Source organism: Mustela erminea, chromosome 3, assembly GCF_009829155.1.
Source record: "Mustela erminea isolate mMusErm1 chromosome 3, mMusErm1.Pri, whole genome shotgun sequence".
In the NCBI taxonomy this organism is placed as follows: Eukaryota; Metazoa; Chordata; class Mammalia; order Carnivora; family Mustelidae; genus Mustela; species Mustela erminea.
The window spans coordinates 102,042,612-102,068,805 of record NC_045616.1 but is presented as its reverse complement, the minus strand read 5'-3'; the positions used below and the strand labels follow the sequence as shown (position 1 = coordinate 102,068,805).

Sequence of the window (26,194 nt, the reverse complement as noted above, 5' to 3'; positions counted from 1 at the left end):
CCGACTGAGACATGGGCCTCCCTGGAGGAGCCTGTCGCTGGCCACGACCATTTACAGGGGTCCTCAGTAGGTGTCAGTTGCTCTGCAAGGTGCAGAGCGCAAAAGATGTCCCATAAATACCCAGGGCACGCCCTCTGAGGGGCTCACAACCTCAGGGAACCATTAGAACCTGAAGTCTCTTCTGGCTCCACAATAGGTACTTATATTTTATTGAGCATTTCCTTTGTACCAATGCCCAGGCTAAATATTGTCCGTGATAGTCATCCATCAGATTCTCACAGTGACCACTTATGATTATTCCCATTTGACAGACAAGGTAACTGAGTTTCCAGGAGGTATGAAACTGGCTCCTGTTTGTTGCAGAACCAGCTCGAATGGCTCCAGGGCTCTGACTCATATTCGCCCTGAGATGCTGAGAGGGGCCATGGGTGCAGAGCAGAGGAGCCCAAAGGCAGGATGCCGTGGAACAGGGTTTGCCGCTGGCTGTGGCCTGGAGCCATTAAAGAACCCTGTTCAAGGAATCCCAGTGTGGATTGTTCTGCCACTCACTGTGTGACATTGGGGGTTACTTTCCCTCTCTGGGCCTCGTTTGCCTATATAAAATGAAGGGGGTGGCCTAAAATTATTTCAGGCTATAAAATTATATTATTCTAGGACTCCCGCTGCCCTCAAGAATAGCCATTGCCTGGTCGATAAAACACACCCTCTGTCCTCCTTGATGCCTCACCCCTTGGCCTCTACCCTGGCTGGCCCATAGCTGTTGCAACCGAGCACTTTAATTTCCTCCTTTGGTTTCATAATTCAAGGACAGCACCATCTGCCACATTAAATCCGCGTTCCCTGCTAGCCTCCTTCTCAAAACAAGAGATGGATAAAGGCTTCATCCGGTTTATTTTACGGATGGATCGAGAGGTTGGCAAAACCAAACGGGGATAGCGTTGGCCTTGCAAATGGTATTAATCCCCTAATCTTCTGGTAGGACCCCAGAGCCCATTCTGTCATCTTCACTCCTACCCCAGCCAAATCATGGTGGTGATGGTGATGGTAGATGACATTGATCGAGGCTCTTCTGAGTCAGACACTTCCTTAAGGTTTTTTGGATTCATTCATTTCACATGATTACATCTCTGCAAGGAAGGGGCTAATAATAACAGCCCCACTTTACAGATGCAGAAATGGAGGCCCAGAAGGCTTAAGAAGTTTGCTGATGACCCTGCAGCTGCAAACAGCAGAGGCTGAATTGAACTGGTTGGGGAAACAGTCACAATGGAGATGGCCAGCCTGAGAGGAGCCAGGCTTCCCAGCTGGGCTTTCTGACCTCTGATATTCGAGGTGTCGAGGGCACTCTCCTTTATGAAACATTCATTCGAAATACTTTTCCTGAGCAGCCCATAGTGTGCCACTCTGCTCTCCCTGCTGAGCGGCCAACAGAGAACAAAGCCCACCGGGGTCCTCTCTCAGAGGGCTGAATGTCTAGTACAAGCACAACAGATGCGATCGTTGTAGGTGGTGGTAAAATGCTGCAAAGAAAATACAAGGAGGGGCATGAGAGGGAGAAATGGGTGATGGTCAGGGCAGGTCTCCTGGAGCCCAGGCCTCTGAGCAGAGATGGGGTCATTCAGCAGTGGCATGGGGTCATTCAGCAGTGGCATGGGGTCATTCAGCAGTGGCATGGGGTTTCTCGGCCTCAGCACCGCAGAGATTGTGGGCCTGGTCGTTGTTAAGGGGCCTGTTCTGGGCACAATCGGCTGCTGGGCAGCATCTCTGGCCTCCACCCACGAGATGCCAGTAGTAGCCCCTCTCTACTGTGACCCTGCCAAATGTCCCTGAATGGTGAAATCACCCGAGTTGCGAATCCCTGAGTCATGAGATCAGCAAGGCAAGCGCCGTGGGTGGAAGGGAAAGCAAGGCGGGCTGAGCCTTTGAGAAACAGGAAGAAGATCGGTTTGGCTGGAGGGCAGGGGGCCAGGATAGGGGTGGCAGGGCTGTCACAGCTCTTGAAAACTCTCTAAAAACCACTCAGCACACTTACACACTTACAGAGTTTCTTGTCTGTGCCAGGCATTGTACCAGCTGTGTCCAAAGTTATGGTGCATGGCCCAAGGTGATCACAACTGGGGCGGGGCAGCTGGATGAGACACTTGAGTCCGGGAAGGCAGCTGTCAGCATGGGGCTGTCCATGGTAACACAGGATATTCCGGTCGGAAGGCAAGCAGATAGGGTCTCTGAGGGTAGTGACTGCAGTGCCGGAGGTCTGAGCGCCCTCTTGAAGAGGAGATACAGACAAGGGAAGCCTTCACCTTCCAAGCATTCCAGCCCTTCTGTCTTCCATCAGCAATATCCTGCCCCACCCCCGAACCCCCCGCCAGCCGCACAGCACACAATTTTCGTGGAATTTCTAATCACTGTGGCCCCCTGGTCTAGCCAAGGGCTTGGCATGAGACCCAAGCTTGGCTATCAGATTCTTTCTTCCTGGAATTAGAATACTGGGCAGAGAAGCCCAAAGGCAGAGAATGGCTAGAGTCCATTTTTCTAATGAAAACGGAACAAGGAAAGTTCTTTTGTTCTGTCATTATTTTCTGCTCTCTCAACAACCTGTTTTTCTCTCTCTCTTCCAAAGCCTCATTTCTGTTTTTCCTTCTAACACCCTTTCAATATATATCCATTTAGTTCACCACAGTGGATTTCCGATGCTTGAAATCCCAATTAAAATACAAATCGTGCAATGTGGACAGGGAAAAGAGAGTGTCAATTTCTGATTCACGGCACTCACCACTTTATATTAAATAAGCTGTATGTCCCTCTATCTCCTAGCAACCAGGAGCTTCTCCAGGGTGGGGAGAAGGCTTTTCCTCGCAGCACTCAGCTCAGAGCTGGCTTCTGGCTTTACACTCACCCTGGTTTGTAACTACCCATTTCTTTGTGGGATCATTTGCTTAATGCCGTCCTCCCCCACCATGCCGAAGGCCCACGAAGATGGAGTATAGGGAACCTACCCAGTAAGGTGACCAACCTTCCCGGTTTGCCTTTGTCCCCCGGGATGTTTCCTGGGACAGGGACTGCCTGTGCTAAAACCAGGAAAATGCCCAGCAAATCAAGACAGCGGCCACCCTACCAGGGCTTGGCATAGAAGAAGCCTTCGAGCACCATTTGTCCCTGACATTCAAGACATATATATTGAAATGAACTGTAGAGCAGCCCAGCCAAAGGCATACTCTTTCATTCTGCATTTCTTCACACCGACTGTGCCCGGTAACCAGCTTGTCAGAAGCGGGGGATTCAGGAAAGGGTGTCCCAGCAGCCAGGACTGGAAATGTAAGTTGGAACTAGACTGAAGAGGGGGCCTCGAATGCTGCTGGACTGAGAAATCTGGATGCCGTGCAGGTGTAGCAGATCCTGGCTGGTGGAGAAGCAGGAAGGACATACGAAAACAGCATAATTTAGGAATGATGCCTCAGCGGCTGTCCACCAGCCACTGTTAAAGGAAGCATCTGCAGGCGCTGCCTAGCAGGGGGACGGAGCCTGAAGTCCACGTGAGTTGTTTGCTCGTTTTCTTCCTAGGGTCTAGGCTAGGCACAGAGCGGTTTTGGCTACCTCCTTTTTCAACTCAAGCACAGCCATCTGCTCAACTCAACAAACAGAAAATCCACCCCCAGGAAACGTGAATTTATTTGCGGATGTGCGATGAATCCCACAGCTTTGCTCCTTGCAGAGATCCAGCAACCCAAACCATGCCACGAAGCTGTCCTCCCGGGAGACGTCACCCCTGTCCAACCAGTAGGTGAGAGGACATCCATGCACAGCCAGGAGCCCTTTTCGGAAGAGGCTTCCCAGACTTTGAGGACCTGGTGATCCTCTGAGAAGAACATTTCTCTGATTCACCTCCCTCGATTCAGAGAGAAGGACTGTTCCTAAAACGACCTAGTAAGTGAGAAGCCGAGGGTGGGCGGCTCCCTCCTTAGCTTTTCTCAATAAAGAACTGAATCATGTAAAAGGGGGCCCCTTGCTCCTCCTGGCAGACAGGAGAAAGTTCTAGAAGGTGAACACACAACGAAATAAAAACATTAAATCAAGAGGTTTGAGCATTTTTCCTCTTTGAATTCTCTTTCTGTCCTTATCACACCAAGAAGGCAATCTCACTCTGGTACTAACAGGTCTTTAGCACCTCTCTGAAACTTTAACACCTCTCCAGATCGCCCTTTTAAATGGAAATCAAACAGCCCTCTAGCCTAGAGTCTTCAATGGGCACCCCTGTTCCCCCAGAGTTCAGTAATATTGCTTTATTTTCCAGGGTATTTCTTTTTATGGATAGCTTCTTTTTCTGGCAGGTGGTATTGGCCTTCCATTTATGGTAATGAGTACATTTCCCTTTTGAACAAATGTATTTAAGTTTTAAATGTGAGACAAGTTAAAGAAAAATAATGAGGGAGAGACGAGGCCAAGTGGCATGCAGCGAACCGCTCCAGGATCGGTGGTCCTCGCGCCAGGTCGTCCTCGCATGATTGCCGCTTGCACACTGGGGTGGGGAGCGGAGGGGAGGCGCGGTGACTCTAGGGGCGCCCGCCGGAGCAAACGGCAAGCTTAAGATTTAAAAGGTGGCTCCTTCACGGAATTAGAAACAGACCCTGGAAGCTCTTCACGAGCCTTTGAACAGACAGAAACCTGAGATGAGAGAGAGTGGGTCTGTTTAACTCGGCAGAGGACCATCCTCGTGGGTAAGGGGTCTCCTCCTTCAAGGGCGAGATGGGCAGGGAATTTGTGTATTTTTCCTACAGAGAACTTCTGAAGGGGTGGTAACAGGCAGGAACAGTGGTGGAGAGGCAGAAGCAGCCGCCGCGTGCGGGCACCCCGCGCTAAGCTCTTCATATGTTCCCGGTCGCCTGTCGGCCCATTCGCCAGCCCTCGCGCAGGTATAATCATCCCTACTTTACCGATGAGAAAACAGGAACTCTGCAAGGTCACAGTGAGCACGAGGTAGGCGGAGATTCGAGTCCAGGGCGTCTGACTCTGCGCATGCCCCTGTTAATGTTTCCTGGAGGTGGGCGGCCCTAAACTTCATCTCCATTTTACAGAGGAGGACTCAGGTCTAAGATCACACAGCTACCGAATTGTCAAGTCAGGTAACCCACCTCCCAAGAGTGGCGTTTTCCCGAAAGCAAGTTATTTTGTTAATTCAACAAATGCTTATGGAGCCTCTGTCCTGTGGGGAAGGCCCCTCTTCCAGCACACATGTGCTCTCTGGGGGCTGTGGGTCCATCCCTGCTCTCCCCCAGGGCGGGGAGTCATCCTATGCACCTCTCCCTGGGACCTCTGGATTTCTGGTTAAATCTAAGCCAGACCAGCCCGCACACCCTGCTCTGTGGCAAAATCGGGAAGCCTGGGCAAGGCTTCCAGAACCTTCAATCTGGCCTCAGTTGTACCTCTTTGCCCCTCCCAGCCTCAGCTCCCTCACCTGCCAAGCAGAGCTAATTCCAATGACCTGACTCCACTCACAGGATTATTGGGAAAGTCCAACAAGGGTGTGTAGGTGAAAGACTTTTCACCTTGAAGCTCCACATTAGTGTCACCGTTGGTTTACGTGTCTCCCTTGCAAGTTACCTTAAAATAGAAATACACTGGTTTTTTTTCTAATTACCAAAGTTTGGAAACACAGAAACAAATACAAATCATTCATGACCCTCCCCTACCCATTGGTGATCTCTATTAACCCATTGGTGTATTTCCTTCTGGTTCCTAAATATGAAATAAATGTAAGTATAATCACTGCCTGACTTAAAATCCCGTAGTTTCCACCTGCCATTGAAGTAAAATCCAGACTCCGTATAAACACCCAACCTGGGCTTTCATCCCTGTGTCGTGTGGCCTGCGCCTGCGTCCCTCCCACCTCACCTCTTTCCATTTGCACACTGTGTCTCTGCCTTTATTTATTTCTCTCTCAAACTGCAGTTGCGTCACCCCTCAAGGCCTTTGTCCCTTTGCCTGAAATGCTCTTTCCTGGATCCTCATGAATGGATGTTTTGCAACATGCAGGTCAAGATCGGAATGTCACGGCCATGGGTCATTCTCTCCTCGTCACTCCGTCACTCCGTCTAAACCAGCCCATCCTACGTCCTTTCCATGGCATCGCCCTACTGCTGGTAACCATCTTGTTGGTTTTCTGACTTCGCCCCACATGGTACGCTGACCTCGTTCCCTTCTGTATCACTGTGCCCAGAATATTGCCCGGCACACAGCACTTTAACTATTCAATAAGTGAATGGATTAGATTAATGCACTTCCAAGCTGGGATCATCCTAGATCAATATTGTGCAACTTGATTTTTTTTACTTAATATGATGTGACCACAATGACTTTAATGGCAGTGCGGTACGCCATTATATGGACACATCACCATTTTTAACCAAGCCCCTGTTATTGATTAGTTGGGGCATTTCTCATTGGTGTGTTTGTAAGTAATATTACAGCAACCATCCTTGTACATACACAGCGAGGCTTCACACACCTCCCTGTCGTTTCCCTAGGATTAATTCCTGCTGGTGAAACCCTGGGATCCAAGGGTATGGATTTTAACCCTCTTGATATGGATTGCCAGACTAACTTGAGGAAAAGTCTGACTGTCTCCAAATTTGTTTTAATGACCCATAGTTGCGCTAGTCTTGGTAAAATCCTCTGAAGGCAAAGGGAATGTCCTTATCTCCACATCCAGGAGTGAGCTAAGGTTGAGGCCATTGGACAAGACAGGTCATACCCACTTAATCAGCAAAAACCTCTTTCCTTCCCAACAATAGCTACACTTTGAGCCCTACTGACCAGGCCCAACCTGTGATGTGTAGCGATCCTTTCAGGTGGTAAGGCACCAAGGCTAGAAGTCACTGTAGCCAGGCCGAGGCACTTCTCATTCTGGAAATTAATGACAGCCTGGCCCAGACACACCTTGTGACCTGGATGTTTCTTCTTTTGCTCTCCAGAACACACCTGGGATGGGCCAGCTGGCTTCTTGCTTGAACCTTGCCTCTACCTGGCCGACTCCTCCGTGCCTTTGCTCACCTGCCTGCTCCGTGCCCTGCTCCATCTCCTGTCCCAAGGCCGAGCGCTGCTCCCCACCAGGAAGGCCCTCAGTAGCCCAGAACTGCTACAACTCTGACCACGCACCTGTCCTGTGGCATTGAATCAGGGATTTTCTCCCTCCAGGAACTCGTTCACAGTCTGAGTCAGAACCTTTGGGAGAATCGGGCCTGGGATGGAACCTGGTCTCTGGTACTTGCTCGCTTTGTGTCTTTGGACAACCTCTTTAATCCTTTCAGACCTCAGTTTCCCCATCCACAAAACTGAGATTATTATAGTACTGACCCGAAAGTGTTGTTCTGGGAATTCGTATAAAGCCATTCGTTTCGTGCCTGGCACAGAACAGACGCTGCACACAACAACAGAAAATAGTGTTTATCTTCATTTTGTTCCTCTGTACCTCTGCACAGGCTGAGCCGGTAATAGGCACAACGATAAAGGAAATATTTGTGGAATGGAATGAACGGACGTCATGTGAGCCTTCCCTGTGTGTGGACCGAGCTTCGCTCACCCGCACTCGGGGAAACCAGAACCAGTCACCTCAGGATCTCGGGGCCGGAGGAGAAAAGAGTCTCTACCAGGAGCTGAATTGTCCCTCAGACGTCGGTCCAGAGCTCTTGGAGAGTGAAGATAGGTTCTCTGATTTAATCCCCACACCCACCTGACAGGAAGATCTTTTTATGTCTCTCTGATAATAACACCATTTGTTGACGACCTAGTGTGTGGCAGGCCTTTGCAAGACACTTTTTAAAAAATGTGATTTCATTTAAATCCTCACTCTATCTCAGGGAGATAAGAGTTATTATTACCAAAGAGGAAACAGGGTCAGAAAGTTTAAGTAAACTGCCCAAAGGCAAATGGGTAGTCAGAGAAAAGGAGAGGCCGGGATTTGAAACAACAACAAAACCCAGAAACTTCCGTTATATCACCTGATTTACTGACATTTTCACAGACCGTTCAGACCTCTGCATTCAGTAGGTGCTTAATAGGAACTGAATTGCAGATGCATGGTGATCTTGGGCCTTCTAAAAGGCGCTTCAGAGGGAGCAGTTTCTATTTCCGGCACCCACCTCAATCTCCACCTCGAGGGGGGTTGCTCCCCACCCCCTGCGCGGCTGTCATGATGTTCTTGTTTTTCTCCAGGCCCCGTGACTCAGCTTGCCGCTCCAGATGGCTTCCTGCCTTTCCAGTCTTGTTGGCTGGGGTCCCGGGGCCCGGGTACAGTACACTAAAACCGAAAACATGTTGCAACCAAGAGTGGAAACCCTCCCTCCTCTGATCGCTAATGGGAAGACCGGGGTCTTCTGCTAATCATGGTGGTGGCTCCCTCCACGGCCTCCCCTCTAGCCCTGAGATCCTCCTCCTCTGCCCCAGCATATCCTTGATGCCTTAGAGATGCCACACAGGGGGGAAGCAGGGACCAGCGAAGGGGAAGTTCCCAGTTCTGACATGCTCTTGGTCTGTTGACCTTAAAAAATTTACTTGCTGAGCCTCAGTGGCCAAATGGAGGGTTATGCCCACCTCTGAGGGTAATAGCTAGGATTTCCAGATAAGGTGCAGAATGTCCCATGCTGTGGACTGTGTTCCACCCAAATTCACGTGTTCAGTCCTAACGCCCAGTGTGATGGCAGTAGAAGGTGGAGGCATAGGGAGGTCTTAGGTCATGGTGACTCCACCATGGAAGGACCCAGAGAAAAGGCAGCCATCTGTGAACCAGAAAGAGGGCTCTCACCAGACACCGAATCTGCTGGCGCCTAGATCTGGGACTTCCCAGCCTCCAGAATTATGAGAATTAAAATTTGTTTTTAAGCTAGGCTATGGGAATTTGTTACAGCAGCCCAAATGCACCAAACTGAACTAAATTTACCATCCAGTTAAAATTTGAATTTCAGATAGATGATTTTCTCATAATATAATTATGTCCCAAATATTGCATTCAAATTTAACTGGATGTCCTGTAACTTTACTTGCTACATGTACAACTTTATGTAGAGTATATAGAGAGATAAATGTGAAGATGCTTTATCACCTACCAAGAGCTATACACCAAATCTCTTTCCAGACACATAGGCATATCCACCCACGGACCACCAGCTTGGCTCGGAGCAGAGAACGGATAGACTTATGATCAGCTGATGGAAATGTGCATCCTCTCATGTGGAGCCCATGATTGGATACCTGGGCCTTGTTTGTCTTGTTTTTCAATTGGCTGATCTTTGGACATTCACCTTCGGGGCTTCAATGCTCCCATTTTTAATACTCCCAAATGCTAGAATGAAAAACGTGGAAGCAACAGGTACCAAGAACTTTGCATAGGCAATAGTGTTGATTGACTGACCATGTTTGAACCAAATCTCCTTTTTTTTTTTTTTAATTTAAAGATTTTATTTATTTATTTGACAGACAGAGATCACAAGTAGACAGAGAGGCAGACAGAGAGAGAGGGGGAAGCAGGTTCCCCGCTGAGCAGAGAGCCCCATGTGGTACTAGATCCCAGGACCTTGAGATCATGACCTGAGCTGAAGGCAGAGGTTTAACCCACTGAGCTACCCAGTCACCCCACTAGATCTCCTTTTGACTGCATAGTTGAAGAAGAAAACAGCATGACTTGTAAGTAAATTACTTAATGAAGGATGTATTTGGCTCCAAGTTGTTTTCAGAACCCTGCTTAACATTGAAAAACAAAAGGAAACAACTGGTTTATATAGACTACTTGTTTATTGGGGATTTTGGGTACCTTCTCCTGTCAGAGTTCCCTGGAGGGAGAGATTTTGTCTGTTTTGTTCCCCAGTACCATTTAGTGCCTCGCCCAGGAAAGCTAGAATATTTGATGCCCTGAAACCATTTTAGCTGCCTACTTTAAAGACAAACAAATACAATCCATAATTTATTGGAAAGGGACTTTTCTGAAGCCAGTCAACCTCCCTTCCTTGTTAAGGAGATGACAGTCATGGCCCCAAGTTGTTTGGAATAGAGTTACCACCTCTCCATAGAATTTCCCCCAGTCAGTGACCAACTCAAGTGCCCAGTGCCTAGGGTCCAAGGGCTAGGTTATTTGGTCCACATTCCCAAAGTCCGCAAAGTTCTGCTGTCATGTTTTTGTTTTTTAATGGGCTGATCACTGGCCACCAAGACACTAATGAATGCCCGGTACCCAGTGAAAGAAGGGCAGGCTGACTTTCGGAACCTCTTAGCATCCAGAAAACTCTACAAAACGATCTTGAGATTTGCCTCTTAAATAGCAACTCTCCAGTGGGAGAGGCCAACATTGTTGGTGACTTGGGACTGGCCCACCAGTCCCAGCAGCATTTGGGTCCGCTCACCTCAGTGAGACCCTTCATTCAGCTCTACATTAACTGTCTCCCCTTCTGCACCCCCTTCCATAGGTGTCACAGCTGCTCTCTCTTTTCCATCCCTATCACCCACCCTAATCCAGGCTTCTCCTTTTCTCCCAGAACTAGAGCTTCCAGACTTTTGTCCCCAAGTCCATCTTCCTACTGTCCCAGAGTGATCCCTTTATAAGCCCAGTACCAGCTGCAATCAGCTTGTCCTGCATCTCCCATTCAATGAAATTTTGGAAGCCTGATACTCATCCTAAAATCTTTCCAAATTTCTTTGTGGTAGGTGGGAAGAGGCAAGGGTTATTTTCTTCATGGACATTTCTTGCTCTGAATACCTGTTTGTACTGGAAGGAGTCTAGTATAGGAATCGAAGACTCTGCACGCACACCAACAGCCACACCCACCCACTGGGGGTGTACAATCCTGTATCACATCAACCCAGATCTGGCTTTGGTCCTTTTCTTTATTTTACACCCCAGAAAACTCATACCAGTCATCTTTGTGAGCATCAGACTTCCCCAAATTTTTTTTGGACGAAGTAATTTCCATGTCAGTGAGGCATCAACTTAAGTTACTTTATTTATGCACCTTTAAATAAATATGAAATGCATACATTCCTTCCCATTAAAAAAAAAAAAAGTTAAAGCATCAGAGATAATGCTAAGGATTTAGAACAGGAAGATGGACGAATGGACAAACGTGTTTCTTGACATCACCACCAATTTGCCATCCAGCCCTGAACTGCTTACCTCTTGGACTTCCTGTTGCAAGATATAAATAGATTCCTATATGTTAGGCTACTGTGAGTCAGGTTTTCTGCTGCACGCAGCTGAACACAATTTTATACACAGACACACTCCCCATCTGCCCTGAGCCTTCCCTTTCTCATCGCTTTCTGACCCCTTACTCAATTAAATTTTTCTACCTAGTACTTCATCACTAGCTGAAAAGATATTCTTTCTTAACGGCTCACAAGTTTGCTCTCTGGTTTCCCAGGAAAATGTAGGCTTTACACGGGGAAGGAGTTGGTCTTGCTCTCATGATGTCCCCTAGGGTCTAATGCAATACTTGGCACATAGTAGGTGGTTGATATTTGTCAATAAAGGAGTGAGTGCAAATTTGATTATGTCCTTCCCCATTCAGAGGATAAAAGCCAAACTACTCAGATGGGCAGTCAGGGTCATTTCTGCCCTGTGCTCTGCCTGCCCTATCCATCTTATCCCAAACCAGTTTGTACTGCTGTCTGTATGTGCACCTTCCACTGAGCCTTTGCACAAGCTCCTCTCTCATGTACACACACACACACACACACACACACACATACACACATTATTGAGCACCTACTGTATGCCAGACACTCTTTTTGGAACAGGAGAAAACTCAGTGAACCAGACAGACAGAGTACCCGCGACTATGGAGCTCAGCAGAAAGGATAGACATTGGCTAAGTAACTACAGTGTAGTCAGTCTCAATAAGAGGGAATAATGGAGTTAAGAGAGTTCCACAATCTCTAGCTGGCAAACTCCTAGTAATTTTTTAAGGCCCAGCTCCAGTGTCACTTTCTCTAGAAAGCCTTCTCCATGTCCCTGGGCTAGGGAGGTTGCTCTGGTGCTCCCACAGACTCTTGCTAGACAAATCGAGCCACAGAACTTGGCTTCCTCTACAGTCTTTGCCATCTTCCTATAAGCCTGCTTCTGAGCTTGCTTGTGAACTTGTGGAACCAGGAGCCCTGCCTCATTGATCTCTCTATCCCCAAGGTCTAGTGCAGGGCTCAGCATGCAAATTTTTATTAAGTTTAGCAATTGACCTGTCCCTTCCTTGGCCTGCCTCTTTCCTTCTCCCCGGTCCTTTTTCCTGTGCTCAAGTTCCAGGCTGCCTTGGTCTCCCCATTCCACACTTAGGATCCCAGGAATATCTTCATCTTGCTGTGATTTAACCCTTCCCCTCCCAAGCAAGCTGCGGAATGGGGAGGTACCAGCTTCCTCTTGGGCTGTCCAAGCAAAGCTTAGACAAAAGGCCAGGAAAAGCCATTCAAACACAAGGGATTAATTTTCTGATTTCCTTCTCCTTTATTCCTCAGGCAAACCACCTCTTCTCCCCCTCCCCTTTCTTACCTTGCATTGTCCCCCACTATACTTTCTTCCCAGAACCTGGCAGATTTCTCTGGCCTCTGCGCCTCTGCACCTGCTGTTCCACTCTGCCAGAAATGCTGTTGCCCTACCAACCTTCCTGACAAAAGCTGCCACACCCTTTGAAGCCCAGCTTGTGTCATCTCTTCAGTGTGGCTTTTCCCCGTGCCCCCTCCTCCATCCCCAAGCAAAACATATTGTTCTAATGGCGCTCCTTGGCTGTGGCCTCATCCTACAACATTTTGTTGGTTTGTCCACGGTCCACTTGCTCTCAGACAGTGAGCTTTTCACCTTCTGGATCAGTGGCTGGTCTGTGCCTAATCGCTGTCCTTCCAGTGCTCAGCCCAGGGCTTGGAACACTTCAAGATCAAGTAAGTAACTGTTGCCTTGCATGGCCGAGGTCTTGGGCAGCAGGTGAGAAGAGGGGGCTACCTCTTCTGGGCAACGACACCTTGATTTGTCTCTGGGGATCCTCTTACCCCTTCCCATCCATCCAGTTTGGGTGGAACTGACCAAGACCCAAGGCCAAGCCTATGATGTGGCAACCGACTCAGCACATATCCTGACCTCAGTGGCTATACAGGGATGGGCATGTGAGCCACGCCCAGCCAGTGAGAGCATGGCAGCAAAATTAAAGATGGTGACAGAAATTGGGGGAAAGGAAAATGAAAGCAAAAGAAAAATGGACGGACCAAAAGTAGAGTTAGTGTCCCTAAAAGGGGTCCGTGAAGTCCAAGATATTTGACAGAGTCTGTCTATCCCCACAACTCTGTGCTTCCAAACACAAAAGTGTTCCCACTTAAGCAGCTGCTGCAGAGAAACAAGACCCACCTAGAACTAAATGAAGCAGGATGAAGCTGTGGTTGGAGTCAGATCACTGGAGTTCGAATCTTAGCTCTGCTGCCCACTAGCTCTGTACAAGCCCCTTACCTCTCTGACCCTCTGTCTCTATCAGTAAGATGCAGATATTGATTTGTGGGGTCGCTGTAATAAACAGGAAATGCATGCAAGTAGCAGCAGGTAACCAGCTGTTGCTACTCTCCTATCATTAGTTGATGGTCTGGTACCATCCGAGGGTAGAGATGTCAAGGCCAATGATGAGACTTGAACGAGGGCATGGAGACAGAGAACAGAGAGGAAGATGGATGGAATAAATATTATCCAGATGGTGTTAGTCAGGAATCTTTCATTTGCAAGTAACAAAAACCCAACTTCAAAATCTGCTTGAGCTGAGAGGGAAGTATTTGTCCATGTCACTGTCAAGTGAGAGGTACATCTTGAGTTTCACAAATGGCTGGAAGGCTGGGTGGCCTCCTTGTATATCTTCTTGGTTCTGGGCTGGCCGCCTTCTCAGGCAACCACAATGCCCATAGAGGCGCCAGTTCCTCCAGGCTGAGAGACTCAGCCAGCTGGCCATCCTTAGAGAAAAACAGAGGGTCTCTTCCCCAACATTCCTGATGGAAGTCTTGGAACTGAGTCTCATTTGCTATGCTTCCTTATGTTCCCATCCTGGAGCCAATCATAGGCGTGAAGGAATGTTCTGACCTGGGCCATGTGACCATCCTTGATGTCTGGGGGAGAAGGAAAGGGTCCAACTTCACCTGGGCTGACGGTGGGAAAGAGGATCTTTAAGGAAAATTAGGGTGCTGTCACCCAGACCCAGAAGGGGATGCTGGGGAACACACTAACAGCTGTGCCCTACAGAAGGGCATTAGCAGGACCCAAGGAAGGATTGGATGTGGAAGGCCAGCTCTCCAGGCGGTTTTGAGCTCATGGCCTCTGACTTTGGTCCCCAGCGAGCCTCAAGAGTATGACTCAGCAGTGAAACTGCTACACTCAGGGTTTTGCAACCAACCTTTCCCCTCCTCCCCAGCCCTGCACTGGTGTGTCCCTGGGGTGGTTCTGGAAATGCCCCTGCCCCGGGCCGCCTCTGGTCTCTGGTCTCTGGGAGAGGGAGTGTCTCCCTTGTCCTCAGCCCAGCTCTGCCATTTCACTCTTGCTCCTCGCCCCAGGGCAAAGTCTGGAGATTGCTAAGGAAAAGGTCAAATGCCATCTTGTGCTAGGTTGGGCATCCAATAGCCAGTGTGTTTTGGCTGCCCTACCCCCAACCAAGGAAAGGGAAGACCAGAACTGTACCCTGGCCGCAGACCCCAGACACAAGAATGGTCAAGTGCTTCTCAACTCCCAGCGGTGATAAAATGGGGATAATAAGAGCTGTCCCCAGAAGTCGGGAAAGTAACTAGCAAATAAGGTCATGCTGAAGGCACACCCTGTGAAAGAGGGGGCTCCCACCCTCAGGTGACCTTTCCTGAGCACCTACCACATTTCAGGCCCAAAGTGCACGCTGGAACAGAGAGCAGAATAAAATCCAACCATAGCCCCGAGTACAGAAAATACAGTCTGTGGAAGCTGGGGGCAGCTGGGAGGCCTGGACGACAGGGACCTAGCCGGCTCCTGATGAGCAAAGAGCTGGCTGGGCCAGGAAAGGAGGGAAAGGGCATCCTGGGGGAAGAAGCTTGTGCAAAAGTGAAAGGTTGCCTCAGAAGCTGAAGGGGAGCCCAGGACACAGAAAGAAATCATGAGAAGAGATGAGCCCGCAGTGGCCGATGGGACCGAAGTTTAGAGCAAAGTTTAGACCAAAGAAGTTCTACATGAGGGAGTGTCCAGGTCTCTGATAGAGACCTTAAGTTCAGATCATTTCATTAGAAATAATTAAACAGAAGCTCTGGCAGAGTGAAGGTCCCTCTTCAGTAGGAGATCAACTTAGTGAAGATTTGGGGCCCCTGAGAGAGATGCAGAGAAGCCTGACTTTCTGAGAAACGTCATCCTGGCCTGTATTTGATGGCACACCCTGATGCTAGTTTTTATTTCCTGTGTTGTCACCCCCACCGCCCCTATAGCTCCTTTCTGAGAAGTCATGGCACAGTGGATGCTTGGACTGTAACAGTAGCCAGGCAGAGAGGCACATGGCCCCTGCCAACTCCAGCTGCTCGGGGAAATCAGCCAGACCAATGCCTAGCCAGAACACCTATAGGTGCAAAGGGGGCCTTCCAGGAGGGCCAGAAATGTTTCTTCCTGTCCTTTTCTTTTGTCATTTCAAAATTAACTTGCCTTTCAGTTGGGAAAGGTGAGAGCCCTTTGGTCATCTGTTCCTGGCTGTGTGAGCTTGGCTAAAGGCTTGTGAGCCTGCGTTTTCTCAGCTGAAAAGGTGATGTGAGGGAGGCCCTCCATCCAGCACATGAAGCACCTGTGGGCGGAGGAGGACATCCATGCTGACTCCCTTCTCCCAAGTCCCTCCTCCCAGAAGCCTCGGCTCTTCTTACCCCCATAGACAGTGTTGAAGGCAGCACAGGGCAGCAGGGTCTGCACTGGACCACAGACTCACCCCAGATGGGGTTGCAAACCATAGTCAAAAGATTCTAAAAGTTATAAATCAAGGTAATATACCATTAAATAAAATGTGTTTTATTGCCTGATAGGACCAAGCTTCCTAATGACCTAGAATTAGGCGCAACCTTGGAGTTTCACATGAGCACCTGACAGCTGTTGCCTTTATTCTGTTTTTCTACCCTGCAAGGGGCCTTGGGCAGATAGCCCGCATATTACCCCCACCCCCAGCAAATAGCACCCACTGGCCCCATGGTCTACCCTAGTGAAAAGAGAGTAGGGGAGAGGCTGATGAAAGCCTACAAGTGGACTCCGAACATTTAACAAGAAATCCCGGGGTCCTGGGAATCTGGAGCACCATCTGGAAGGGAGCTGCATGGATTCCACAGGGCACAGCCCTTGTCCTGCCGAATTCCTCACTGGGGCTGGGGGGAGGGCTGGAGCTCCACCTGCCCTGGTCGGAGGTTGCAGGACAGGGAGCCAGGAATCAAAATTATGTTCTTGGTTCTGCTTCTTTCAAATGAGATCTTACGTCAGTCCTGGTACCTCTTTGCATCTCAGTCTCTCCAACGGTAAAATAACCGAGCCAATCTATCTCGTCTTTGAGTTTCCTTCTGGCTCTGATCCAGGGTCCTACCACTGACCCTGCTCTCCTTCAGCCCAGAGGGTGCTAGACACTGGCTTCTCCAGGCCTTCTTGCCTAGGGCAGACCTTTTTGCCTGGGGCAGCCCCTCCAGGTCCACAATTATCCTTGGAATTGAACTCTCAACTTCCCTAAACAGCAGGCCTGGAACTAAGAAGCCAACAAACTAACAAAAACCTTTAATTGATTTCATCTGAGACCTGGGATCCTAAAAGTAGTCAAATCTTGACCAGGTTTGCAAATACAGCTTCTAGGTCAGCTAGGCGGGCTGGCTCTTCTTTATAGCCCTTGACAGCCGGTTCAGTCCTCCCTAGCCACTCTGTAATCAGGATCTTTAAAGAAAGTAAGTGAATTAGGCAAATGGCGAGGACAGAAGGTTCCTTTGAGTTGTGGAGCTTGGGGACAGCCCTGGTGAGACCAGATAAGGCTAGAGGAGTGAGGGGAGGAGGGGTAGGGAGGAGAGGGCAAGGGGGGAGGGGCACAGGAGGAGGAAGGGAATTCATGATTAGCATTTACTGAGTTTTACCACCGGCCTGGCAAGTGACCTGTGCCAAAACTTCTACATACATTTTTTCAATAATTTAAGGATTTCACAGACCAGTAAAATCCCCTCCTTTCCCATGCCCAATTTTGGGAGCTGAAAACGAGTGAGTTTCTTGCTTTTTGTGTTGTTGTTGTTGTTTGGCCAAGGAAGGGCATTAAAAAACAAATATCCATTCCATTGTTTATCCATTTGACAGATATTTATTGAGAGCTTGCTGTGTGCCAGGCATTTTTTTAGGCCCTGAGGTAGAGCTGTGAACCAGACAGACAAAGATCCCTGCTGTCCTGGGCAAAGTCAGACAATGGACCCGAACAGGAAATAAGTAACAGGTCTGCCTGTGGTGCGTGCTAGGAGGGAGAAACAGGTCAGGGAAGGGGGGAAGGATGGGGCCCAGAGAGGTGGATTGTATTTTAAAACAGGATGCTCAGGGAAGGGGTCCTTGAGAAAGATCCACCTGATGAGGGGGTGAGACTCAGGTCGGTGGGTGAATTAAGGATTCTAGGCAGAGGCGGCTGTATGTAGAAACGCCTGTTTCCGTTTCACTTGCCAAATAAAAATGGAGTGAGGATTAAAATCTCAGAATGAAGGCCAATGTTTCTTCCAGGAGTGTGACTGGTAACCCATTCTGCTGGTGTATATGCGTTGCTTCCATATCTAGCTAGCTAGCTATCGTGATATAGGTACACATGTACAAAGTACACGTGTTCTTTGTCAAGATTTTTCTTATTATGCCATAAAAGGGTAAGAACATGTCTCAAGTCAGTATTTGTCTACAGATTAACCCGTGGCCATGGATGGTTACTGCATTTTATAGGGGAGGCCTCCCACCCTCCAAGAGGGAGCGGCCTTGCGTAGGGTCACAACCACTGGTACCCATCAGGTCAGTATTTGAACCCAGGTCCAGGTCCTCTGCTGTTAACCATAAGCTGCCCTGGGCTGCTTTGTGGCCACACCTCTGCCGGACCCCAGCCCCAGGGCTCCCCAGGTGCTGAGTCAAAGAACAGCTTAGCCATCTGGTTAAACCTGATTTCCCCTCCTTCTTTGTCTTCCTGGGAGGCTGGGGCCCAGTGAGAGCAGGCAGGACTGAGGATGGGCGGGTGGGGCCACAGACTTTGCTCCTCTCTGGAGATCAGTGGGCAGCTCCCTGGCACCGGGCCTGCTGGGGCCTCTGTGCTGGCATTTGCCCCATCAGGAAGCCTAGTTCAGCGGGCTGGGTCTGGCCTAGGAGACAGCATTGCTTCAAACCAGTCCATACCCACGAGCATGCCCCAGGCAGCTGCCCTGGGCCTGGCTCTGTCCTGGGAACTCTGTGGGTCACTGTGCTGAGATGAATTCTGTCAGCCACCGTGAAGGGCAGGCAAGAGGGCTGTCCTCTGTTCGTTCAGTCACTCCTACCTCCCTCCCACCAGAATTTGCTGAACACCGAATCTTTTCAAAGAATGTGGTCTGAGCCTCTGAGATGTGCCAGGGCTGGGAGCTGGTGTTCTTATTTAAAGAGGTATTAAATTAGCATAGAATGTAGGGAGAGGTGCTTTGGGGTAGGTGGCGGGATTTATTTAGACTAGAGGAGAACTAGAGAAGTTTTGAAAGGAAGTGAGATCTGGGCTGGGCCCTGCAAAGCCAGGGGCCTTGGAAAGTATAGGGCTGGGAAAGGGCATTCAGGCAGTGGGACAGCCTGCACGAAGGCTGGGCAAGTCCAGTAAAAGAGGGTGAGTATGTGATCCAAGAGCTTTGGAGCAGAGTTCCCCTGCAGGATAGTGGAAAGAGAGGTGGTTAGGTTAGTCAGAGAGGAGGCTGAGAAACAAAATTCGGCAACTAGTGTCTGAGTGACCCCAGACCAGTCATCTACATCTCTGACTCTCAGTTTCCCATCCTGTAAATCGGCTTTAAGGAGCCTCGTCCCACCTGTCTCATAGGGAAGTCCAAAGGTGGGAGGAACCAGAGATTTGGCTATGTAGAGAGGGTTCACTTACTTCCTTACATTTAGGGGCACTCCTTTATGCTCCCATGGCCCCGTTAAGCCTCTCTCATGGTGGGCCCATAGCATCTGGGTTTCAGTGGTTTCCACGGGGTTCACCTTCAGCCACAGCCCTCCAGGCCCGCAAGGTGCCCCTGGAAGTCAGGGGTGTGATCTGCTCATTTGCATCCCGGGGGCTCCCCTTGCCCATGGCCTTTGCATGAGGTAGGTGGTCTGAGCATAAGCTGTGGGATCGGCCTCATCCCAGTCTGACTCCCCAGTCAGGTGCAGATCACCCGTGTGGCCCCCAGCAAATCAATTCATCTCTGAGCCTCAGTTTCCCTGTTGGTGAAATGGGAATGCTAACAGGGTTGTTGTGAGACTTCAGAAACACAATGAGCAGGGGGACCTTCCAGCTTGTCCTACTCCAATGCGTCCTCCGTGATGGGCTGCAGTCACTGGCACCAGCTGGGGGCCCCTCACCACCAGTCCCAGGAATCAGGGACCAGCAAGGCCTCTTCTGCTGGTCCAGCTCACAGGATTCTGAGGGCAGGGAGCCCACTGACAGTCACACTCATCGTTCCTTGTTTGCTCACTCACTCATGCCTTCAACAAATGTTTACTGAGCACCACCAAACACTCGGCACAACACTGAGTGCTTTGTTGAGGTGAAATGCTTCAGACCAAGTTTGTAAGCCTTGAGAGAGAATATATAAGAGAATTAAAATTAGCAGGTAGTCTAGAACCCTGTGCCTCCTCGATGGGGCAGGCTGTGGTCTATCAACTTCAGAGAAAGGAAAAGACCCAGAAATTAGGAGGTAGAGGTGGGATAGGGATATGTGTTAGGGAAGACTTCCTGGAGGCAGTGGCCTGCAGCAGGGTCTGTGGAACTCAGACAGGCAGGGAGGGGAACATTCCAGGTAAAGGGAGCTGCTCCCTGAGCCAAGGTGCAGAGGAAGGAATATGTTTGGCAATCAGACCTGCTTCGCTGGATGGAATGGGTGGCATCTGGTTGTACAGTTGGCTGGGCTTGGGCAGCAGAAGGCTAGGAGGCTGAGCATTTCCTGCAGCCTGGGATTCCAGGCTGTTGACAGGGCAAAGCTGTGGCTCCATGAACTCACAGGCTTGGAGGAAGAACCTGACAGGTGATGCAGTAGGAGGGTCAGCGATGGCTCCCCTCCATGCCTGCCAGCCTGTCTGCCCCATTGGACAGAACCCAGGGCAGGGAGAGAATTGTGTTCTGCAGTAGGCTCTGCCTCCAGGTCCCTATGTGACTTCCGGTCAATGTGTCTCTTGAAGCCTTGGTTTCCAAAGGTTGGAGTGACCGGTCCAGATCATCTCAATGGATTCTAAATCCCCTCCCTGTTGGTTCCAGGCATGTGTGCCGTTGCAAATCCACCCCATCCAGCGTCTTGGCAATCACCTTCCCCACCAGCCAGCCACACGGTCAGACGAGGTGACGAGGTGTCTGCCTTTATGCCATGTGACCCATCTCCCCTGGCTGAACTAATTGGACCAGATTCCAGAAGATTCCAGAAAAGATCCAGGCCCTTGATCAATTAGATAGTGTGAGTTTCCAGTTGCAACGTTGTAGAAAGGATAACAAATATTTGTTGAACATTTATTCTCCCGTGTACTTTACTTCATTCGTATGTGCAGAGTATTCTAGTAGTATCCCCATTTTACAGATGGGGAAGCAGAGTTTCAGGGAAGCGTCCTATTTGTCAGCTTATATAGCCTGTTGCTGGTTGAGATACATCCCAATGTTCTAAGAAAAACAATTAGAAAAAAATTTCCCATCCTCTATATATTGAAAACAACTAAAACAACTGTAAGATATTTGTAGAATAAACTGTATTATTTCGCTCATGCAAATACAGAAGACTGTGCACTGGAATTCCAGTAGGAAATTCCAAATAATTTCTACTGATTCTGAAACAGTGTTCTTGGAACCAGCACAAAAGATTAAGGGTTTGAGAAAATACGCAAAGGTGGGTTTTGTATAGTGGGAAGGCCCCTGCATTGAGATCATATGTGTGTAGATCCGTCTTGAAGCCTATCCATTATTTTAAGTTTTCATGATGGCTGGTCATTGATAATACAGACACATCGGATATATTTATCAGTTCGGGGGGATGGAGGGATGTGGGTGTGTGTAGACTCTGTCTATAATGTCACTCCATCAGCAAATAAAATGACAAAGTTCCACAGATAGGTTGTGACTTGGACCTTATCATTTCAAGGTCCGGCCTCCCCAGCAGGTGGTGGCGAGCTGCAGCAGAGCTCCGAACAGAAAGGGAAAACCTGTGGATGTTGTGGGTCTGCAGAGATCAGAGATGAGCAGGAATTGGTAAGATTGCTCTGCGTCTTGATGGCCAGACCCCTTTTATGTGAACTTTTCAGTGTTAAAGTCTGTTCCTAGCAACCGCACAATTCCTGATGAAGACCTCAGTCTTCCCATCAATCGGTTCTCATGTCCTATCAGTAAATGCTGTCGGGTATGAAGCCACTCCATAAATGAGCCCGTGTAATCAATAAAAGTTACATTATTTTGTTTCCTCCAATTCTGAGTCTGACCCTCAATTCACATTTATTTCAATCTCAGCTGTTAGTGAGGTAGGAGGACCCCTCTTTTTTAGAGCAGAGCCCGCCATCTGGGAGGCTCCCATCTGAAATGGGTCTGCAGCCCAAGCTTCCAGCCATGGCTACTACTGATGTCCTCCTGGTCCCTGGAAGGCAAGCATCACCACCACTGCTATGCTGAGATCTGGCCTCCCTAAGTTAAACGTGCCACCCAGCCACTCCTTAAGACATTGCCAGCCTCCCCCTGCCCCCTGCCTCGGTGTTAAAAAATCCGCCATCTCACGGCACTCAGAGGAACCTGGCTTTTTCTCTCTTGCCTGCAGCATAAGAACCTCAAGTTCAGACTTTCAACACCGAAAACCAGGGAGGCAGCCCGCAAGGGTCAGTGTTTATAGCATGGGCTACCCATTTGCCCTGGAGGAAGGCAGAGTGAGTAGAGGAGCACGGAACCACAGGGGACGTCCCAATCCTTTTTCCTGACATTCTGCTAATGTCCATGGCACCCATGGCTCCTGGGGACCTCCCTTCTCCAGGAGGACCCAGGGGCCACCTTACTTAGACCATCCACTGACATCTATGTGGGTTTCTGGAATTCCCACCTGCAGACCAAAATGCACTGGCTCTGAGTGGTGAAAGACGGGGAAATGGCCACTGGACCCCAGTGCCCCTCCTCCACCTCCTAGAGAAGGGGGTGCTTTGGCATTCTTGGTCAGCGTGAGGACCCAGCAGGCTTCCTCAGACACACTTCCCAAAGAAACCCTGCCCAGCCTGGGCCACTGCTGTTTCTCCTGGATTCTTCCCCCAAGCAGCTCTGGGTTTATTTATTGAATGTGCAAAATTCACTCTGTTGGAGCTCTGTGCTGGGCTTCTCATTCCCTTGTTTAAAACCCCAGCCTTGGGAGAGATCTCTCACGCTTCAGTGTGGCTTTCAAGGCCTCGTGCTAGCTAGACATCCCTTGCTTTTCTAGCCTCAGTCCTCGGCCTCACCCTCTTCACTTTCACCGTGCTCCAGAACCACACGCGGACTCGCTCTGTCTTCCTGGGCTTTCAGAATGCTGTGCCCTCTGCCTGGGACAGACATCCCCACAGACTCGGGTGCTGACTCTGCAGCTGCCCTTCAGGGTCAGGGAGCGCAGGGAACGATGGTCCTCAAGTGCACGGGCCTGGGTCCGTATGCCAGCTCCCCTCCTGGCTGGATGTATGACCTTTCTCTTCTCTGAGCCTCATGGGTCTCATCTGTAAATTGGGTATCATTAAACCAACTCAGGGCTGAGGTGATGATTCAGTGAGGACATGGAAATAAGCACAGGATAGCCAGGAAATGTGCCCCCCTTGCTATGTGCTTGGGACGGAAGATTTTCATCCTTATGGCTGACAGCCCCTCTTTGCACCCTGCGGCCGTCTGGATGACAGCAGAATGTGGCAGACTGAGCTGCAGAACTGACTAACAGGGAACATCCTGGTCAGGAGTTTGAGGAATAAAGTAAAAAGAATGGGAGCATCAGCCATAATTTATTCACACTTACCACGAGCAGGTGCCATGTGGAGTGCTGGAAGACCTTTAGTTCATTTTTTATTTACCAGTCCCCCATTTCTATTTAGTTATCTGTTTTTACTGGCAACAAAACAGAGGCTCAGAGGGTTGATCCAATAATAAGTGAGTTATTCACTGTCCTACAGCTTGTAAGTGGCATAGCCCCATTGGAATTGCATCCAGATCTGAGCCCAAAGATCGTGCAATTAAACACACCTGCACATGGGTACTGATGAGGTTCAGGATGGACCACCCCAAAATACACTACTTTGGCATATTGATTATTTTGAATTAAAGTTACCTAAGAAACAACTGGTGCAGAAAGGACACAATGAGTCTCTTTTGTCCCCTGGAAAGCAGGAAATAAATGTCCCGTGCGAAGGGTACGCTCCCTGTACCAGGAGAGAGGTTCTTTTCACTAGAGATGGGGAGTTTAGGGTAAGAAGGCTGTATAAACAAATCTTGTTTCTTCTTCACTCATTTACTACCCCAAACGCAAACTTATATGTCTTGTTAACTCTTCGCAAATGTGTTGTTTCTTTGTCTAAACGCTGCCTGCTTTGGTCATGTCTTTGAGTCTCATAGTTTTCTGAGCTCCTGTACATGTGAAATTAAATTTGTTTTTCTCTTGTAAATCTCTCTGATGTCCATTTAATCATTAATCATTTTATTAATTATTTGTTAGATCAGCCAAAAAACCTAGAAGGGAAGAAAGAAAAATCTTTCCTTCCCTACAGTACACATACTCACACATATACAAGCTTTCACACCACACCCATACACATATGTACACACGTGCACACACACACACACACACATTCTATTGTGCCTTTCCTGATACCACTAGGCAGTTAACTCATTTCTCAATGGACACTGACTGGGGTGTCCTACAATTTAACTCAGTTCTTTTTTTCTTTTTTTTAAATTTTATTTACTTCTTTGACAGAGATCATAAGTCGGCAGAGAGGCAGGCAGAGAGAGAGGAGGAAGCAGGCTCCCTGCTGAGCAGAGAGTCCGATGCAAAGCTTGATCTCAGGACTCTGAGACCGTGACCCTAGCCAAAGTCAGAGGCTTAACCCACTGAGCCACCCAGGCACCCCAATTTAACTCAGTTCTGAGTTTCCTACCTGGAGTCACACAGGCTAAGCGCTCAGTCCCACAAGACTGTCTCAGATGTCTTCAGATGTCTTTTGCAAGTCTAGGTTGTCACTGGACTTCTGGTGGACAGGCTATAAATCGGAGGTTCCCTAACCCCCCTCCTCGGGTTTACTTAATTTTCTAGAGTGGCTCACAGAACTCAGAAGAACTATGTACTTACTAGGTTATCAGTTCATTGTAAAAGGATCTAACTCAAGAACAACCAGATAGAAGAGACACACAGGGCAAGGTGTGTGGGAAGGAGTGAAGAGCTTCCATGTTCTCTGGAGCACAGCACTCTCCCCCAGCTCTCTGTGTGTTCACCAGCTTGGAAGCTCTTCGGGGCTCTGTCCTTTGAGGTTTTAGGGAGGCTTCCTTACATAGGCATGATGGATTAAATCATGGGCCATTCATGATTGATTCAACCTCCCTCTAATCCTTCTCCCCTCCCAGGAAGCCAGGGTTTGGGACTAGAAGTTCCAATCCTATAATCATGGTGAGTTCCCAGATCACCAGGCAGCCAGCTCCCATCCTTAGGGTCTTTCCAGAAGTTACCTCATTAACAAACTTAGGTGTAGCTGAAAGGGGCTTGTTATGAATAACAAAATCCTCTCTCACTCCTTTCACTTAGGAAATTCCAAACGTTTTAGGAGCTCTGTGCCAGAAACAGGGATGAAGATGTGATAATATATTTGTTATTATAAATCACAGTATCATAAACATACGTACTCATAAGCACACATACACCTGGCTACACACACATACACACACATGCATGCACGCGCGTGCATGTGCAAGGAGGGAGCCCAAGGACAGGATGTACAGGAGATTGGCCCTATGGCTGGCCGATTGGACCTATGGCTGGCCTGAAAAGAGGAAGAAGACATGAATATAGCCAAGGGAACAGGTGACATTGTTTGAGTCCCAAGTAGGGAGGGGAGTAGGCTTATTGCAGGAGTCCTGGCCTCTGAGCCAACCTTGCTGCGCTGATGCTGTTGCTTTTCTGAAACTTAAATGGCTGTTTTCTCTCCTGATCTTCCCCTTCACAACAGGGCTGGTAATCAGGCCTTGCCAAGAGCACATATTCCAACCACCATAGTTAGGGCTCCCTGGGGAGATGGGGAGACTGGGTCCGTGTCCTGGAACATCTCAAACAGCCTTCCCCGCGTCAGACTTCAGCAGAGCAGACACCCTGACAGATCAAGGGAACAGTTTTCCTGATTTCTCTCTCTACTGGACCTCAGTCTCTACCTTCCTGTTGCTTTGTTGATTGTGCCGACACTTTCATTTCCAAGGACTGTGGTGTACATGTTACTCGTCTAAATTCTATATTAAATTCTGATTTAAAAAAATAGAGAAAATGAAAAAAAATAACATCTGTAAATGGCTGTCAGCATTTTAGTGTTTCAAACATGTCCTCATTTTAGAAGTGACTAGTCTTGTGCCCAGCGGGCTGGCCCATCTGCAGGGATGTTCACTCATTCATTTTAAAATGCTGGTGGGGCACCTGCCATAAGCTGGGCTGTTACAGTCACTATGATAACAATCATGACCCCACCAGACAAGATTCCTGTATCCAAGGAGACTGCTGGAGAAAGGTGGCGAACACGTTGGCAAACCAATAAATAAGCAACAATAAGGAATGTCCTTAAAGCCACTGAAACATACACTGAAAATCGTTAAAATGGTCATTTTTATGTTACCATTTTATGTTAAATTTTGCCAAAGCAAAAAAATAGTGATTTCTTTTTAATCAGGGAAGAGGTGGGCTAATTTCCCCCGAGGTGGCCGGGGGAGACCTCTCCGGAGGAAGGAGCTCTGATCAGAGAGCGGACGGAGAGGAGAACGGGTAGGATCCAGCCGGCTTGGCCGCA

At 48.9% G+C, this 26,194-nt stretch overlaps 1 long non-coding RNA gene across 1 annotated transcript in view; it reads left to right on the top strand.

The window, feature by feature from the left end:
• The window catches only part of LOC116585510, an 83,674-nt gene extending 74,243 nt beyond the window's left edge, over nt 1–9,431 (top strand). The window contains exons 2-3 of the long non-coding RNA XR_004283673.1: nt 5,947–6,175; nt 6,969–9,431. This is a non-coding gene — a long non-coding RNA (uncharacterized LOC116585510). The remainder of the gene's footprint in view (nt 1–5,946; nt 6,176–6,968) is intronic.
• Nucleotides 9,432–26,194: the final 16,763 nt, after the last annotated feature.